Source organism: Lissotriton vulgaris, chromosome 8 (genome assembly GCF_964263255.1).
Source record: "Lissotriton vulgaris chromosome 8, aLisVul1.2, whole genome shotgun sequence".
Lineage (NCBI taxonomy): Eukaryota > Metazoa > Chordata > Amphibia > Caudata > Salamandridae > Lissotriton > Lissotriton vulgaris.
In genome coordinates, this window is record NC_141696.1 from 1,049,526,516 (window position 1) to 1,049,547,131 (window position 20,616).

Below are 20,616 nucleotides of genomic sequence, written 5' to 3' on the forward strand. Positions count from 1 at the left end.
TGAGGAATCTTTTTGCTTCCAGTTTGAAAGCAACCTTGGAAGAGATTCTACGAATTTCCGGTGGAAGAGAGTTCCACATTTTTGGTGCAGAGCCAGAGAAGGCTCGTTCGTATGTTCTCTTTTTGCGGAAGATCTGAGGTTTCAAGAGGAGGGAATTAGCACTCCTTGATGGTCTACCCCCTCCGGATAGTTCTAGCTTTTGCGCAAGGTAGTTAGAGGTTTTGAAGTGGAGGGCTTTGTGCGATAGGCAGGCAATCTTGAGTTGAATTCTAGCATAGTAGGACAGCCAGTTTAGTAGTTTTAAGACTGGGGAGATGTGGGCATTTTCCTTGGTTCCCGTAATCAATCTGGCCGCCGCGTTCAATGAACCTTTTGGGGGGGCCAAAGTGTATTTGGGGAGGCCACATAGCGTAGCACTGTCATAGTCAAGCCTCAGCAAGAAAAAGCTTGGACCACTTGCTTGAAATCTCTTTGAGGTAGGAAAGGTTTGGGATTCCTGAGTGTTCTCAGAAGGTGGTTAGCTCCCTTGCACACATTGCTAATATGGGCCTTCATATTCATATGCTTGTCCAGGGTGAATCCTAGAGATTTAGCTGAGTTAATAATGCGGGGAGAGCAGTTGAAGGTGGTGAGTTGGTTCATCCAGAGGTCGATTGTAGGAGTATGTTTCGGGGGAGAAATGAGGAGGAATTCTGTTTTGGAGGTGCTTAGCAGGAGGTGGTTCTCAGTTAACCAGTTTTGGGTAGTCAGTAGGGTGGAGTTGAGTGACGTGATGTCATCCGGGGAGGATATTTTCAGATAGAGCTGGGTGTTGTCTGCATACATATGGAAGCAAATGTCCATGGATTTTAGTACATTAGCTAATGGTTCCAGGAACCAATTGAAGAGAATGGGAGATAAAGAGGACCCTTGGGGAACCTCCATTGTGACTGGGGATGGCTGGGAGAGTGAGTGGTTCGCTTTAACTCTTTGGGACCTGTGCTGCAGGAAGGACGAGAACTAATGCAGCACTTGACCAGAGAGGCCCATCCTATGCTCCAGAATGACTAGGAGGTTGTCATGATTGACAGTGTTAAATGCGAAGAAAAGGTTGAGTAGGAAAAGTTGGCAGGATTAATTTCAATCAAGCATTAATATTATGTCATCCATCACATGAGTGAGAGCCGATTCAGTGCTGTGCCCACTACGAAAGACAGATTGGTGTTGGTCTAGGAGATGGAAATTTTCGATGTATGTATGTATGTATGTATAGGCATTTATATAGCGCACTACTTACCCGTAGGGTCCAAAGGCGCTTCGACCGCTGCAAAACCCTTCCTGGCTTCCCTGAGAGATGGTCCCTTAATGGGTATCTCCAGGGTGAGACCAGGCATCCCCGGCGGTCTGGTGGGGCCGTTAGTGAAGATGAGGCAAGCTAATGCCCAGAGTTGCCGAGTGTGATCGCTGATCAGAGTGGGCACCGAGGCGAGAGAATTATCGAGTCCGCTGACCCTGGTCCAGAAACCTGCCGCGCCGGGAATCAAACCCTGGTCCCGGGCCGTCCTCTGCTCTCGGGTCTGCCGCCTCTAACCAGTGAGCCACACTACTTCACTTGTGCGCACGTAGTTGTGACTAGACGCACTTTTCAAGGAGTTTGGCTAGTGTGGGAATGCTGGAGATAGGTCAGAAGTTGTTAAGATTTGTACTGTCAGCTGTAGGTTTTTTTTTAACATAGGTGTTACCTGAGCCTCTTTTAGGCATTCTGGGATTGTGCTTTGTGCTAGAGATGCTTTGACGATCTTTTTCCAGATGGGGGAGATTGCATCCTTAATTAAGATGATGGGTGGTAATGGGCCACTGAAGTGATTAGATGGGTAGATATTCCGAAGAACCTTTTTGATATCATTTTCATTGAGGGGGGTAAAGGTGTCCCAGGAATCGTTGTTCTTGATACCTCAGCTACACGGTGCTGCATTGTCTAGTAAAGCCAGGGGGAGCAATTGAGCCTTCCTGGTTTCCAGATCAATGTTAATAAGTCTAGTTTTCACAGTAAAAAAGGCAGGCAGATCATCACATTAGGGAAGTATGACTTCTGAAGCTGATCGGTTAGGAGCTACCACTGATTGTTGTTTAACCAGTTCAATCTGTTTCTTGCATTGATTAACCGCTTGGTTAAGTTGGGATCTGAAATATCCCACCTTAGCTGTCTTGATTTGTTTGTTAATAAAGCTTCTTGTTGATCTAAGGATTTTTAGATGGTCCGCAGATGGAGTTGATCTCCAGGAACGTTCGATGGCCCTTAGATTGCAACGTTCCGAGTTTAGGTTGCCATTGAACCAAGGTTTAGAAATTTTTGTAGGTGCATTTCTTTGTTGGAGTGGAGCCTTAGAATCCATGATGCTAGAAAAAGAAGAGTTGTAGAAGTCAATCAATCAATCAATCAAGAGTATTTGTAGAGCGCGCTACTCACCGGCAAAGGGTCTCAAGGTGCTGGGTGGGGGGGGGCTGCTACTGCTCGAAAAGACGGTTCTTGAGTTGCTTCCTGAAGGAGAGATGGTCCTGGGTGAGTCGTAGGTGTGTGGGGAGGGTGTTCCAGGTCTTGGCCGCCAGGTAGGTGAAGGATCTTCCTCCTGTGGTGGTTCTGCGGATCCGTTGGACGGTGGCAAGGGCGAGGCTGGTGGAGCGGAGCTGGCGGGTCGGCGTGTAGAACATGAGGCGGTTGTTGAGGTATTCGGGGCCCAAGTCGTGGAGATCCTTGTGTGCGTGGTTGAGGAGTCTGAACGTGATCCTTTTGCTGACAGTCAGTGCAGGTCCCTCAGGTGGGCGGAGATGTGGCTGTGTCGGGGGATGTCCAAGACGAGTCATGCTGAGGCGTTCTGGATATGCTGGAGTCTTTTCTGTAGTTTGGCATTGGTCCCAGCGTAGAGGACGTTCCCGTAGTCCAGACGGCTGGTGACGAGGGCCCGAGTGACCATTTTCCTGGTTCCAGTGGGGATCCAGCAAAAGATCTTATAGAGCATGCGGAGTGTGTTGAAGCAGGAGGAGGTAACGGCGTTAACTTGCCTGGCCATCGTGAGGGAGGAGTCAAGGATGAAGACTAGGTTGTGTCCGTGGTCCGTGGGCTTCAGTGGGGGGCCCAGAGCAGGGGGCCACCAGGAGTCATCCCAGGCGGAGATGGATGGGCCGAGGATGAGGACTTCCGGCTTTTCTGAGTTCAGTTGCAGGCGGCTGAGCTTCATCCAGTCTGCGATGTCTTTCATTCCATCCTGGAAGCTGGCTCTGGCGGAGGTGGGGTCATTGGTGAGGGAGAGGATCAGTTGGGTATCGTCGGCGTAGGAGATGATGTTGAGGTTGTGCTTGCGTGCGATGGCTGCGAGGGGGCTCATGTAGACGTTGAAGAGGGTGGGCCTGAGCGAGGAGCCTTGAGGTACGCTGCAGATGATCTTGGTGGCTTCTGTGAGGAAGGGCGGGAGACAGACTCTTTGGGTTCTGTCGGAGAGGAAGGAGGTGATCCATTCCAGGGCCTTTCCTTGGACCCCAGCGTGGCGGAGGCAAGTTGTCATGGTGCGGTAGCAGACTGTGTCGAACGCAGCCGAACGGTCGAGCAGGATGAGGGCGGCGGTCTCTCCGTAGTCCAGCAGGGTCTGAATGTCGTCGGTGGCCATGATGAGGGCGGTCTCGGTGCTGTAGTTCGCTTGGAATCCAGACTGCGATTGGTCGAGGGAGCAGTTCGTCTCCAGAACGGCTGTCAGCTGTTTGTTGACGTTTTCTCGATGACATTTTGCAGGGAAGGGGAGGAGCGAGATGGGGCGGAAGTTCTTGAGGTCTGAGGGGTCTGCGGTGGGTTTCTTCAGGAGGGCGCTGATCTCTGCGTGCTTCCAGCTCTCCGGGTAGGTGGCGGATATGAAGGAGTTGTTGTTGATATCACGAAGTATGGGTGCGATGATGAAGTCGGCTTTGTTGAAGATGAGGTGTGGGCAGGGATCGGCTGGGGAGCCCGAGTGGATGGTGTTCATCGTGTGGATGGTATCTTCCGAGCTAACCTGAGTCCATGCGCACATGGTGCTGGTGGGGGGTGTAGGTTCGGTGGTGGGGTACGTGTTTCGAGCGCCGAAGCTGTCGTGTATGTCGACGATCTTAAGGTGAAAAAAGGTGGCCAGAGAGTTGCAGAGGTCTTGAGAAGCTGTGATGTCGTTGTCGCTGGCATTGGGGTTGGAGAGGTCTTTCACGACGTTGAAGAGTTCCTTGCTGTTGTGGGTGTTGTTGTCCAGTCGTTCTCTGAAGGATGACCTTTTGGTGGTGCGGATCAGCTGGTGGTGTTAGCGGGTGGCGTTCTTGAGGGCTGTCATGTTATCCGTTGAATGGTTGTGGCGCCAGGCTTTCTCGAGGTCACGGCAGGATTTCTTGGAGTCTTTGAGATCGTTGGTGAACCACGCGGCTTTCTTGCTGTTGAGGTTGCTGGGAGGGTTTTTCAGTGAAGCAAGGGTGTCGGCGCAGTCGGTGATCCACTGTGTGAGGTTGCGGGTTCCTTCGTTGGGGTCCGTGGTGTTGGTGGGAGGGTTTAGGTGCAAGGAGGTGGTGAGTTGGTTGGTGGTGATCTTGCTCCAGCATCTTCGGGGGGTTTGTTGAGGGTGGTGGTGGGTCGTTGTTTTCCTGAAATTGAAGTGTACGCAGCTGTGGTCGGTCCAGTGAAGCTCGGTGGTGTGGCTGAAGGAGATGTGGTTGCTGGAGGAGAAAACAGGGTTGAGCGTGTGGCCGGCGTAATGGGTGGGGGTGTTGACCAGTTGCTTGAATCCGAGGTTGGCAAGGTTGTCTAGTAGGGTGGTGGTGTTGTTGTCATGGTCGTTCTCCATGTGGATGTTGAGGTCTCCTAGGAGGATGTAGTCGGGGGAGGAGAGGGCGAGCGGGCTGATGAAATCTGCGATGGCCTCGCTGAAGTGTGAGCGTGGTTCCGGAGGGTTCCTCTGAGGGTGGTCTTGGGGTCGGTGTGAATCTGGAAGTGCAGGTGCTCTGCGGTGGCGAGGGTGTCGTCGGTGTTGGTCGTGATGCGGATAGTGTATCTGTGGGCGATGGCGATGCCTCCTCTGGTCTGGTTGACGCGGTCCCTCCGGATGATCTTGTAGCTGTCTGGGATGGCAATGGCGATGTCGGGGGCTGAGGAGGCGTTCATCCAGATTTGGCTGGCTCTGCTGGGTCCAGGGGTTCTGGTGCTGGGCGCGGTCCCAGGCGTGGACAGGCGTAGACTGGCTTGCCTTTGGTACGCCTTCGGTGCGCCCGCTGCGCGTGGCCGCTGCGCGTACGCGCGGTCCCCGCCATTTAATGGCGAAGTGGGAGGGAGGAGCAGCTGGGAGGCGGGAGAGGGGTGGCAAATGGGGAGCGGGAGACAGGAGAGGGGGTGGGGCCTCAGGAGAGCAGCGGCCGGGAGCAGAGGGATGGAAAGAGTGGGAAAGCGGAGCGGGGAAGAGCGAGGGCAAGCCTGGGCAAGCCTGGAGAGCGAGGGCAAGCCTGGAGAGCAGGGGGCATAAGGAGAGGCAGCAGCAAGAGGGCCAAGCAGGCAGCAGCAGCAGAATCCGAGCACACGGGGGCCGTGCAGTAGTTGAGTGAGCGGGTCAAGGGTCACGTCCGTGAGTGAATGGACTTCGTGTATGTCCAATTTAGGAGAGAGAGCAAAATCACAGCGGGTTGCTAGGTCAACTATATTGAGATCTCTGAGGCCCCTTTTTTAAATCTTTGGTTTAGTTGTTTGTGCCTTACTCTGATAAACCTCCAAGTTGATAGGGAAGGAAATGATGTGATGGTCCGACCAATCACAGGGTATGATGGAGTCCAATGTAATCATATGTCCTTTGGAGATGATGAGGTCTAGAGTTTCCCCTTTAATGTGGGTAGGCTGGTCACAATGGTGAATCAATTTGTGATCATTCAAGAAGGAATTGAGGCATCAAACTGCTTGGTCATTAATGTTTGACCAGTGAAGGTTAAAGTCCCCAAGGTAGATGTGGGACTGGACGAAATCCACATTCCCGAGATGATTTCCATCAATTGTTTGATGAAGGGAAGATTGTCGCCTGGGGGGTGATAGAATATGTGTAGTTTGCAAATCAGATGATTGTTACTAGAGATGTTGAGACAAAGGTATTCGCAAGTTACTGGCGAAGAGGACTCTGAGAGGGAGACCACAAGCGTGCTCCAATGTATACAAGCTAGGCTACCTCCCAGCTTCTTAACTCTGTCCAGACGAATTATGTCATGGGTGGGGGGCACCAAGAGGTCTAGAATTGGAGTGGACAAGGGGTTGAGCAAAGTTTTTTTAAGGATAATGATATCTATCTCATTATGTTGTATGAGGTTGCAGATCTCCGAGGCGTGTTTGTTGGCAGACCTACAATTGAGTATTATGCATTTGAGTGGAGCCGGAGTATGGGGGGAGGAGTCTGAATGATGTTCACTCTTGTGAGGTTGTCGTTTATGACTCCCAGGTTGTGGTAGGGTTCTTTGTTAGGGTCTGAATGAATGGTTTGAATTATTCCCTTTGGACTCATGTTTATGTCTGTGCTGGGCGACTAAGACTTGAGAAGGCTGTCAATTTCATTGGGCGTAAGACAGGTTGAGCTTCTTGGGCAAGAGGCTGTGTTAGGTGGGGGAATGGTATTGGAGATGGTAGGGGAAGAGGGATGGTCATGGAGAGGTGTGTCAATGGCACTGGCGGTGGCTCTGGGCTGGTTCAGACGAGAGAGGAGGGGGCTTAACAAGGGGAGATATTCAAGTGAGAGGGCTGTCAAACCGTGGAGTTTGAGGGAGAGAAGCTGCAGCTGGAGAGAACCACTGAAACCACACTCTTATTCCATATCTTACCATTCTCCAAATTGACCACACAATTCTTCACCTCCCTGACACAAACAGGGGCAGAGAAATGAGACAACCCTTGCTAATGAAACTAGTTTTTTTAAGTCTTACACAGTCACCCACACACACAGGGGATGCTCTGCCACACACATCTCTGGTGCAGTACTTCTTCTGCACAGCAACCCTCACATCGACCACACCTTCCAACTTCCTTTCCTGTCCTGGACATCTAGTCCTTGTTCATTTTAGATCCAGCCACTCTACCTTTCAAAAGGGTAAAAGGAGAAGCACCAGTACTGATGTGGGGTGTAATCCTCAATGCCCATAACATGTCTTCGACTCTTTGCCTCCAACGCAACCCATTTACAATAGCCAATTGCAATTGATCATTGATCATGCGGTTCAAACGCTCAACCAAACCATTACTGCTTGGGTAGTAAAGGGACGTCAGAGCATGTCTGATGCTATTCTCCACAAGAAGATTTTCCATCTCCTTGGACACCAGTTGTGTTGCGTTGTCCGTCATCAACTCCTCTGGAAATCCCTCCATGAAAAACACATCTTTGAGGAATTTAATCACAACTTCAGTAGTTACGTTATCAACAAACTTCACCTCTAGCCACTTGGAAATATAGTCTACCAATACTAAGACATATTTGGGAGAACAACCTGTGACTCCCAAAGGTCCTGCAATGGCAAAAGCAAGTTTACACCATGGGGAGTTTTTGACAATAACCGTATCACCAGGAGAAGGGCAAGTAGCGTAGGTATTATCGCTAAGCACACACATGCAGCAATCACGCACATAATGCTTAATAACTGTCCCCTCCTGGCCACCAAAAATCTTCACTCACTCTCCTACTCATGGCCCGAATCCCCAGATGACCTTCATGAGCAAGGTCTAAAATTTTCTACACAAACAGCAGGGAACTACCAACAAACAACCTCTGCGCAAGATACACCCTACCATTAACAATTGTTCTCCCACTCTCCTATAAAAAATTAATTCTGTGGGGGTGTCCTTACAATTGGGCCAACCAATTAAAATAAAAAATGTCCACTGCCTTAAACTCCACATCATCAGAAACTACACTCAACCATTCCTGCTTAGTCAATGCACCCTTAACAACATAATTTACGGAAGGTACAAGACACATTATCTCTAAATCGTTAATAGATTCTTTGCCTTCAGTAGAATCGATCTGGGGTAATCTAAATAAACAATCAGCTAAGAAATTCTTAGCACCAGCCACATATTCAAGTTTGTAATGAAACTCCTGCAATCTATATTGCTACTTGGCAATATGTGGGGTAGCTCTACCAGCACCTTTAGTGGTTAAAAGGTCCACAAGGGGCTTGTGGTCATTCTAAGGATAGAAATGTTCCCCCAAAGGAAATTCCTGAAATGTTGCACACCCCTCCACAAAGCCAGAGCCTCCCTTTCAATGATAGAGTAAGTACTCTCTGCCCCTTGCAAAGCAGGTGAGACGAACGCAATGTTCTCCTCAGAACAATCTTGCCTTCTATGCATAAGGACAGCACCAAGACAGACATCACTAGCATCGGCAGATAAAATAGTTACATCATTTATGTTAAATGGCTTTAGAGATCGGGCCAGCACAATCTCCTTTCTGATGCATTCAAAACTATTTTCACATTCCACACTCCAAACAAACATATTGTTCTTCTTTAGTAACTCCTGTAAAGACACAATTTTGTCGGATAAATTCCCAACAAAGTTGGCATACTACTCAACCAACCCAAAAAAAGAACGCAATTGATCCTCATCAACGGGTTTGGGCGCATTTTGTATGGCATCCAAATTTTTCATTTTAAGTTCCACACCCTTGGCAGAAATGTGATGACCCAAATAATCAACACCTTCTTGGAAAAATGTACACTTATCCCTCCTTAAAGTCAGACCACTCAACTTCATGATATCCAGAACCACTCTCACTCTGGCCTTGTGTTCAGCTCCAGTCTTACCATAAATCAGAATGTCATCCTGAAAAAATACCACCCCCAGGATGTTACCAAATAAACTACTGATTAGGCGTTGAAAAACTGCAGAAGCTGAAACTAATCTAAAAGGCCTACGTATATAGTGGTAGGCACCCTCGGGTGTGACAAAAGTTGTAAGATGTCTAGAATCCTTACTCAACTTGATTTGATGGTACACTGAGGAAACATCTAAGGAGGTGAAAAACTTTGCACCATCCAACGTTGCCAACACAAGTCTACACAAAGTCTCATGGACTTGTCAGCCTTGTGCGCAAAAACTATAGGTGCCAACCACTCGGACCCCTCAATCAGCTCAATTATCCCCGTGTCAAACAATCTTTTTTATTCCAATTTCAACTCATTACGTAAACTTAGAGGCACTTTCCACACTCTATGGGCAATCGCACGGGCAGAATCCTTAAGAATGATTTTGTGCTGGAAGCCCTTCAACTTGCCCAAATGTTTGCTAAACACTTTGGCATTGTTACAGACTCAATCATCAGCCATCAAATGTCCATCTCTGTACAGGACGCAGAAGTTGGCACGGATACACCACTGGATTTCACTGTTTTCTGCTTTAATAATACCATGTCAGGATGGTTAGGATCCAAAATTATTCCTAGCTCCCCCTGCTTGTGCCACCCCAACATATTTGCACCTTCTTTCATTACACAGACGGATCTAGTGTTCCCTTCAAACACCAAACTTCCTTCAAATTTCCTTAAAACATCCACCCTCCAGCCCCTGTAGGAGACAATCTTTATACTAGAATGTTGTAACTGTATGCCCTTCAACTCCTTAAAATCCTTCTGGTTTATCAGTGTAAAAGGAGAACCAGAATGAGCAAAAAAGTACATTTTCCTATTGTTCAATTCGACCACACAAACTGGAGGTTTTCTCTTTCGAGATTCTAGCAAAGCTGATACTCCTAGTTCCACCTCAGTGTGCACAGATGAAGAAGATAGCATTAGTAACTCAAATTTCTCCTCATCTGAACAGTCCGGACAATGGCTTTGATTGTGAGCATAGAGGGTTTGTGAGAAGATGTCGCTTTGCACCTCGGTGCAGGATGTCCCTTTTTTTTTGTCCTCATTTGCCGTATCCTCTTTCCAAGAAGTATTCAACCACCTTATTGTCCTTCCCAGAGAGAGCCAAAACGTGGCCTCCTACTGGACCCGGACAGACGTATAGAATTGGCGGGAAGTACTTTCCGGAAGATCGTACTCCATAAAGGCCTATCGCAGCCTGTTGGCCCTTGCTACGTAATGATCCGACAGACCCCCATCTCGACCATGGAGTGTAAGGGCATAATCATCGGACCCGGGGAAAACAAAAAAAAAACCCGGTAGCCCGAATAGCTTAGCGTCTCCACTTGACTAATAGATTCCAAAAGGCAAGGCTCTGAGAGCTGCCAGATCTAGATGTGTCGACCTTTGGTGTTTCGTAGAGGGATGACAGCCATTCTGCGTGGGATGGTGGGTTAGAATTGACCCAATGTTTGCATATTTGCCATCTTGCAAGGAGGATTGCGTAGAACAGAAAGGTCCTCTCCCTCCCCATGATATTGTCCTCTAGACCAAATATAATTAGTGCCAGCCTTAAGTGCGATCGGAGTTTTGAGAATTGACTCCAGAGTGGCCCTAACTTCTTCCCAGTATACACTGATACCGGGACAGTCTCAAAACATATGAGTATCGGAAGCTGCTGGGAGGAGGCACTTATTACAACACTTTCCTGGCTGGAATTTAGAAAGCCTTTGGGGGGAGAGATATGCCCGATGGACTGTAAACAGGTGGTTGCGTCTTAACCATGCAGGCTTAACAACTTTGTAATGGAGGCTAGAAGAGCTAAGCCATAAATCCTCACCCTGTGTCCCCAATTCACCCCCCCACAATTCGGACGGGAGCTTAAATTCACCATCTGCCTCCTCCATAATGGACCAGTACCAGAAGGCCACCTCCTTGCGCCCCACTTATCTTTCTACCAGATGTTTCTCTAGAGGACTATATCCCCCGACCTGATTGTTTCTCCTTAACTGCTCTCGAAACCAACTGGCCAGTTGCAAGTATTTGAATCTAGATAGGGCTGGGCCGACCCTCTCGGAGAGCACTTCCCACCTCCTGCCATCAACTTTCCTCATCTTAGAATCCCAGCTTCTCGTAGGGGGACAGCTAGACTGTCTTTTAGACAGGGGGGGAGCCCCAGGGAATCCCAGATTGGGGAGAGATTAGAAAAATATGCCAACCCAACTCTAGCCTTTATCTGAACCCATTCTCTCATTAATGATTGTAGAATCTTTAGTCTCACCTTCTTAAAGAATCTCTGATGACCGAACTTAAACAGAAAGCCGTCAAGCGGAAGATTAGCCCCGGTTAACAATGCCCTAAACATCTTCCCATTTGAGTTGTCCTCTGGGGTCTTCAACAACATCCTGGAGTGGGACAGCTGGAATACCCAGGCGTAGTACTCCAGGTCCGGCAATGAAAGCCCTCCCTTCTCCCTCCTCCTCCTTAATTTTTTCCAAGCCAGTCTTACTGATTTGTAGCTCCAGATAAAAGAGTTAATTTGCTGCTGGCATTTATGGAGCTGTTTGGGGTCAAATGCAATTGGAATTGAATTAAAGATGAGCGTAAATCTCGGGAGGATCGACATTTTTACTAGGTTTGTTTTCCCATACACAGTCAAAGGGAGAAAGGGCCATGCTCTCATTAGTGCCTTTGCCTCGCGACAGACCCAATCTAAATTGGTCTGAGCTAGCATGCCAATGTCATGGGTGATTTTAACTCCCAGATAGCGGTTTGAGGGGATCACTGGAAGAATTGGGTTATCAATATTCCAGGTCATAGGCTCAGTTTTCCCTGCGTTGATTTCTTACCCGGAGACCCGTACAAAGTCCCCCGCTCTCTTTATGACCACAGGGAAGGCCTGGACAGGGTCTGTGGTTTAAATGAGGATGTTGTCAGCATAAAGTCCGATCTTCTTCTCCCAACCGCAGAATGTAAATGGCAGGATGCTACATTCGTCTCTCAGGATCTGAACAAAGGGTTCAACATTAATGTTGAATAAAAGGGGAGTGAGCGGACAGCCCTGTCTGGTACCCCACATAATTCGAAAGGGGTCAGTACGGGTGCCATTCACCAGAAGGCTAAAAGCGGTACAAAAGGGGGTGGTGATGGACGGAGCATTTGAATCAATCAAACACTCACACCCAGTCAAAAGATCTGGGTTTAATCCATCACCGCTCTTTAGCCCACTCTGCCACCCCAGTTCAGACATGGCTATATGCAAATCTGTCTGACCCTGTGCCTCATGGGAACAGTACAGCCCGAACTGCCAAGCCATGTCTTCCCTGGGCCGGAAACAAGCTTCCGAGGACCGGTTTCTGGCATTCCAGCCGTCTTCAGCCCGGCTTGCTTGAATCCAGTGGCAAACTTAGCAGGGGACTCACGTCTGAGTATACCCTGCCACACTTATGGCGGCCAAAAGCGGTACAAAAGAGGGTGGTGATGGACGGAGCATTTGAATCAATCAAACACTCACACCCAGTCAAAAGATCTGGGTTTAATCCATCACCGTTCTTTAGCCCACTCTGCCATCCCAGTTAAGACATGGCTATATGCAAATCAGTCTGACCCTGTGCCTCATGGGAACAGTACAGCCCGAACTGCCAAGCCATGTCTTCCCTGGACCAGAAACAAGCTTCCGAGGACCGGTTTCTGGCATTCCAGCCGTCATCAACTGTGTTTTTTGCAATTTTCACCCCGAGTGTGCTGGGTATACTCAGACGTGAGTCCCAGGCTCTCACACCACTGGAGCCAAGCTATCCAGGCTGATGAAGGCTGATGGCCAGAAACCGGTCCTTGGATGCTTGATTCTGGTCTGGGAAAGACATGGCTTGGTAGTTCGGACTGGACTGTTCCCCTGAGGCACAGGGTCAGAGCTGATTTGCATATGGCCAGTGTCTAGCCCAGGGTGGTGTGAAGTGCAAAAAAAACGATGGATTTAGGCCCAGATCCTTGTACTGGGGTGAATGTATGACATTGTTCTACATTCTGTCCATCAACTGTGTTTTTTGCAATTTTCTCCCCGAGTGTGCTGGGTATACTTAGATGTGAGTCCCAGGCTCTCAACACCACTGGAGTCAAGCTATCCAGGCTGATGAAGGCTGATAGCCAGAAACCCGTCCTTGGATGCTTGATTCTGGTCTGGCAAAGACATGGCTTGGTAGTTCGGACTGGACTGTTCCCATGAGGCACAGGGTCAGAGCTGAATTGCATACAGCCAGTGTCTAACCCAGGGTGGTGTGGAGTGCAAAAAAACGATGGATTTAGGCCCAGATCCTTGTACTGGGGTGAATGTATGACATTGTTCTACATTCTGTCCATCAACTGTGTTTTTTGCAATATTCACCAGAAGGCTGGCCCTGGGAGCACTGTATAGAAGGTTGATTGGTCAACAGAACTTAGCCCTGAATTGAAACTTCTTCATTGTTGCATCCAGGTAGGGCCAGTTGACCCTATCGAATGCCTTAGTGGCATCCAGGGTCATAATGGCCAGAGGAAGGACAAAGGTTGAGGCGATATCGATCGCACCCACCAGATCGTGGGTTAGATCTGCCAACTGACGACCCCGTATAAAGCCCTTTTGATCTTGGTGTATAATCGTGCTGATCTCCCTCCCAAGCCGTGACGACAAAATAGCGGCAAAGATCTTGTAGTCATTGTTTAGGAGCGAGATCGGCCGGTAAGATCCTCAATCGGCCGGGTCTTTACCAGGTTTTAGGATCAGGGCGAAATTTGTCTCACCCAACGTCTCGGGTGGTGCCGCTCCATTCAATAGGATGTCATTGAACAGGTCAGTCAAGACTGGAACAATAGCCAAACCGAGAAAGTGGTAGAGCTCACCAGGGATGCCGTCAGGCCCGGCGGCCTTCCCCTTCTTCAGTTGTTTGATGGCATTGCTGACCTCTAGCTCTGTTATTTCCTTGTCCAGGCGGGCGCTCTGCTCCAGGGAGAGCACAGGAAGTCTAACCTTTTCTAACCACGCATCCCTGGCCGTTGGATCATCGATGGTCTCCTCTTTATAAATATACTGATAGCACTCCTGAAAGGCTTTCCTTATATCTGTATTAGAGATCTTAGGAATAGCTTGTCCCTCAACTCTCACTTCCCTGATATAATTTTTAGCCTGGTCAGATTTAATTTTCCAGGCTAACACTTTACCTGCGGCCTCTCCATAGTCGAAGTGTGAGTGCTTACTGGCCTCCCACCTCTTGGCCACCCTTTCCTGAAGAATGTTATCGAGTTTTCCTTTTAAGTCCTTCCGTCTCTCTTGATCTGCTAAGGGCAAGTTATCAGAGCCTGATTTTGAGTCTAGTAGTGTTAACTCCCGTTCAATACTTGATATTACCTCACTATACTGCTTCTTTCTGTATGAGGCTCGATTAGTAATTCACCCTCTTAAGTAGGGCTTAAACGCCTCCCACACAATTGACAATGAGGTCAAGTTTAAATTCCGATCTAGAAACAGGGTAGACTCTCCTACCACTCTCCTACCAGGAAGTCCATCTTCACTTCCTCGAGCAAAATGGTCTGATCAAAAGACCAAGAGGTGTGTTGATCCAGTGTTAAAGAGAAGGAGATTGCCGAGTGATCAGACAAATGGGAGGGTAGGTATACCACGCCCTTCAAGGTATCCCTTAGAGTGTAACTAAAAAGAGCATAGTCAATGCGGGATTTATGCTTATATTTGAGGTTATGAAGGACACCACCAACGTAGTTCCCGCTCTCTTCCTCCATACGTCCGCTAACCCCAGGGTTGCCATACATGTTATAAGGGTTGACCTGGATTTGACATGTGTCTGTGCTCTGGAATTGGGCGATTTATCCAAATTAGGGTTTAGTACTAGGTTAAAATCTCCCATCCATATCACAGGGTCTTGAGAAGTAATCAGGTACCTTTGGATTATGTTTAGGTAGGACGGGTCATCGTGGTTGGGACCATCGTATCCCACCAAGGTGAAAGCCCTCCCATCCAACTGAACATTGACTAATAACCATCTGCCACTGGGATCCTCCTTGTAGTCTATGACCTGAGCCTTAGCCTGTTTCTTAAATAAAATAAGAATCCCCCGGATGTTGGCATTATGATCGGTGCAAAGAAAATTGTCCACCCATTTCAAGTTTTTCACCATTTCCTTGACCTCTTGTTTTAAAAGATGTGTCTCCTGGATGACAATGACCTGTGAGGGGGAGTCTCTAAGATACTGCAAAATGTTATGCCTCCTTCCCCTCACACGCAGGCCATTGACATTTCAGGATAAGACCTGTAAACCCGTCATTTGTTTTTCTGGCCCCTCACCCCTCGCCTTCCCATCTAAGCCATAGGTGACCCAGAGTGACTGCTCCTGTCCTGCATATTATTAGATTTAGGGCAGTTAAGGTGGATACTAGTACATATACAACAAAAGAAAACCGGCATATGAGAACTTTTTAGTGCTTTCCCCCCTCCCCCCACCCACCCTGGAAACCCCCCCTATACTTGACCTGGCCAGATGTATTGCCAGATTGCGTCTCCAACGCGACCCTGCCCTAGCCTTATATGCTTTAACTAAAAAGTTGTGGCCGACCTGCGCGTATGAATTAAGCCCCAGAAGTCATGTGGGTGAGGGAGGTCCCCCCCTAAGTTGTGCCCAAAAAGAAAAGAACATGTGTTTCCTATGTGGGATATACCCCCCAAAATTTCCTTTTATATTTTTTCCCTGTGGTTGTGTTTTGTTTTTTTTGTACTTTTACTTTTCATCGTTTAGCTTCCCTTTTTTCCATTTATTTATTCTTTGCTATTCCCTCTATCATGTTTCCCACTTCTATATATTCCCCCGAAGCCGAAGCACTCTGTTCGCACTGTTAAGTTTCCCAAGTATCTAAACCCTTGTAATTGGAGTTTTAAATATATTATCCAAGATTCGGCTGATACTTGGTATTAGGATTATTAGGGGTATTTATATCTTCTTGTCCTACCTACCATACCCGGTTTAAAGGGAAATACACAGGGAAAATATTGCATTATTTGTGGGGTATCCGAATATGAGAGAGAAAAAGTAGGGCTAGCGCAGAGGTGGCCTATTTGCTCCCCTGTGTGTGGTTGCTAATGGTAGCTAACAGCTCGTCAGCATCCAGGGGCGAGCAAATGTTGTGCATCTTGCTATTAAACATTACCCTTAAAAAAGTGGGGAACCTCATCTGCACAGTCGCCCCCAGGGCCCTAAACTTGTCCATTTTCTGGCCCAGCTCCCACTGCCTGTCTAGCGTGGTTTTAGACAAGTCTGACCGGACTTCAAAAGAGAAATCCGGGGCCTTCAATGAGTTGGCCTTGAGGGCAAGGTTCAAGATCTTCTCTTTGATGGAATAGGTTAGGAAGTTCACCAGAATTTTCCTGGGCTTCACCCTCCCCGGGTTCAAACGGAAGGGATCCCGATGTATCCTCTGAATGTCGTTCTTTAGCTATGCAGTGGTCTCATCCAGAATGAGAGCGTTCTTTAGTAGGCAAACTACATACTGCTTGATCTCACCACCCTCCTTTCCTTCAGGGATCTTTAGGAGTCTAAGGTTGTTTCTCCTGGAATAATTTTCCAGGGATTCCACCCTGTCCTTCACAGCATCCCCTTCTCTCCGCAAAGACTGGATCTTAACCTCGGCATACTCCAACTTTGCTATTAGTTCCCCCATTATCCCCTCCAGGCTCTCAGTTCTCTCATAGAGACCATCCACCTTCTTTCCAAGGGTCTCACAGACGGCTCTGATCTCGTTTTGGTTTTTCTTAGATTCTGCGAAACCACATTTGATCTCACTCCTCATTGCTAAGAGCATTGCCTCCAGGAAGCCTCCCCCCTTACTTCCCCCGGGCGTTGGACCGCCAATCTCCCTCGTCTCCCCCGTCTCACCGCTCTCACTTTCAGCCTCCACTGATACCTTTTCAGGCCCCTCGGGGTTTCTGCCTGGGACAAATATATCCACCTCCATTGTGCCCGCAGGACCAGAGGACATAGGCCCCTGGGAGGTAGTGGCTTTATCGGGCTTAGTACTCATATTATTAGACCAGGAGCATATTCCCCCCTCCAGGCTATCCAATGTCCAATACCTGGGGTAAGACCTTAAAATAAGACCTTAGCGATGGCGTAATTCGGGCTGCAGTCTTTCGTGGCCCCTTAGACTTATTTTTCCCCACTGACTGCTTCTTGGGGGTTGTGCTGAATTTAAAGCTCACAGCCCCCCCTCCTGCTATGCCCTCTGAGAGAAATTGTGAGGTTGCCAGACGGATTTGTCCCTCCTCCAGAGCCTTTACCCCGGGAGGTCCTTCCCCTCCTTTGCACCCGCCGGTAGGCTCGCTGTAGCCAACTAACCTTTTGTCTTCAACGTGTTTGCCAGACAGTGAAGGATGACCAGGGCCCTTCACCCGCCTCCTACCCTTTCCGCCACCCCGTTTTCCCAGGGTATTGCCGTGCCCAGCGCTGTTGCTCAAGCGCTCACCTCCCTTCATGATTTTACTCTCCATAACTGCAGTGCTCCTAAAATCAGAGTTGGAGTCAGCGTCAGGGTCAGGATCAGGGTTAAGGTTCGAATCCAAGACCGTGATAATATTAGGCACCGATGTGGGCTCTGCTGGGAACAACCTCCCAGGAGACAGCCTTTTTTCCGCTTTCGTTTCTCCGCTCCTCGGCTGGGCAATCCCCCCCAGGAGTCCGCGAGCCATCGCTCTGCGGCTCCGCCGAAGCTCCACAGCTGCCTCCGACCACCGTAGGAGAGAGCCGGGGGATGGAACGAGACTTACGCACAGCAGCTGCGCCGCGCCGGAACCACTTCCAAAGCCGAGAGCCTCTCTCCTCACTGCCAAGGAGCCCCGCACAAGGAGCGAAAAGGGAAAAAGAAAACAAAAGGGACAGCTCTTCTTGCCTCCGAGGTCTCCACCGCACAGATCAGCCGACACCAGTAAGATTTACAACATACACACTGAGGCTAGGAACAGGTCAGTTGAGACACGCGCTCCGCCCTAACCAGCGGTCGCCATGTTTTCTTTTTACCACATTTAAAACAAGTCTGATTGAGAGCAAAACAATATCTAGCATTCCCGGGATGGGATGTGCTACCGCATCTAAAACACACAAGTTCAGACCTGTTGGATTTGGCCTTCCTGGATAGAGTCTAGGGATTCTGTGCTTTATTGGAGGTCGTTTCAGAATGTTGACCTGTGCTTCCTTTGGCAGGTTTGGAAACACGTTTGGCACTTAAAACTTTAACCTTATCAAACTTGGCCATATAGTTCATCTCTTGCATGCACAATTGTGAGTGTGCAATGCTCCTGGCCAGTTTAAGAGAAGTTTGAAGATCGGAATCTTCAGTGGAGAGTAGTTTTTCTTGAACTTTCTTATTATTAGTTCTTTCAATTAGTTGATCACAAATGATTTCGTCTTTGAACTCCCTGTAATTGCAAGTGGCGGCAAACGTTCTTAAAGAAGTGACAAATTCATCAATTGATTCCCCAGGAATCTGCGCTCATTGCAAAAATCTGTGGCATTTGAATACTGCATTTTTTTTGGGATTAAATCTCTTGTCAAGAGTTTTGGTGATAGATGCGTTATCATCAATTAACATAAAACCGCCTTCATTACCACCACTGAGATGGGTGCTAACGACTGCTAGTGGTGCCTCCAGCACCCAGCACCCAAATTATACACTAAAAGTGCCTTCTTTTTTTTTAAATGAAGGTATCACTGTCAATGGATTCTAAATAAGCCTCAAACGTGTCCTTCCACGGTTGGCAGATCATAGGGGAAGTGCCAGCTGTTCGCAGAAAGGGTGGAGGTGCTGGAATTCGACCCATGTTGAGAATTTGCGTGGGTGAGTTGCTGCCACACAACAATATAAAGTTTGAAAGAGGTTTAGTGTAACGATGTGCCAAGGTTTGCTCAAATATAAGTTTGTGTATACCAGCAAAGAACCAATTTAGTACACAGTGTAGATGTAGGAGTGCGTGTCATCAATGTTACACAAGTAAGGTGCAGGCTTGATAAAAATGGTCACCAAGTAGACTCTGTACAACCTCTGCATCAAAATATATAAATTTGGTCCCAATCCAAGATGACGGCCACGTTGTACACAATACATGTATTCTGGCCCAATTCAAGTTGGAGGCTGCGTTGCACACAATACGTGTGTTTCTTCAGGAAAAGGTGGGGGAGCACATGCGCGTGCCAACACAGGTAGAGATATGGCGGTGCGCGTCACCCAACCTACGGCCAACAGTCAGTCGGCGGCCCCAAAACAGTTATTGCCATCAGCTAATGCCCTACCAGGAAGCGCAAGTCCCACGGAGGCTACACACAGCATCAGGAGGGTAGCGGCAGCACGAGGCCAACTGCACCAACACAACAACTTGCTGGTCCTCACAAGCCCAAGATGTGGGACAGCTCAGGAACGCAGTGAGGACAAACCAGCTCATCACCAGTGAAAAGGAGGAAGACTCAAGTGAAGGTAAGAGCTCCTTTCAGGCGTCCGTCCATCAACAGTGTTCGGCAGCAACTGCCGTCCTCCCCGCTCCCGAGTTCCGCGCAGGGAACACCCACGAGTCCCCACATTCCATATTCCACACAGCCCAACAATCTTACTTAAGAATGTGCTGACTTCAAGCTTATGTTTCCTTAGCCTTATCATGCCACATTAGCTCATTTGACCTGAACAAAGAACTTTGCTGTGACTGTTAGAAAACATAATGATTTACATAATTATTATATATGCCTCACCAAAAATACTAGTTTTGTCTCAGTATATTCAGCTCGCTTTTGTATTCACAATGGACATCTTTTATCTTAGAAGGTTTTCATGAGAACTTTCCTCCATGCTACAAGTGCATGCAACAATGTTTTACAACACACCGGCATGGAAGTTTGCCTTGAGAATCTACAGAAGAGGCATTGAAAGTTAACAACACCATTGGATCAGCGTTTTCCATTGGAGGAGGACTATTAACAATTGCTAAGTTTTTTGTATTATTGTGTGATCTTATATTAATAAATGTTTGTAGCTAGAGAGGAAGAACTGCGCGCTCCAGCACACTTTTGACTCTGGAGAGATTCATTCCTTATTCTTATCACCAACAGTTATTTCTAAAGGTGACTGTGAGAAGTTAGCCTGGCATATGCTGTCCACTATTCTAGTGAGCACCTTGCACCATTCCAAACAACTCTTATTGATGCTAGGTTTAAAGACAACCTATATAGAAAGGTATCCTAGTGGTAGCTGTGGAGAGCATCCTGCAGGCTAAGTCTTGAAGGAAAGTAAAGCAGCTTGTGTTGCCAGTCTATAATCTCTTGAATGACCAAATGAAAGGAGAACCACACCAGGTATATATATATATATATATATATATATATATATATATATATATATATATATATATATGTAATTATTCTAAACACATGCCTCTATTCTCTTTATGAGGCTAGAGGTAAAAGTACATTCAGTAAACTTATTTAACACACAGTAAATTAGCACAATATAAGTTGAGCCCTAGGGGCGTGCAAAACCATATATTAAGAAAGTTGTATAAGAACCATGACAGACATAGATACAAGGCATAGACACTTTAGAATCGATGGGGCTACCAGGAACCACCCAAGGCAGTGACACAGGGGACCCACGGGGGACGCGTGCAGTGTCTGAACACAGCCGCGAATCACCATTAACTTCTATGGGTATAGTAGCGGTTGAAAAATTACAGGTAAGGACACTTAGA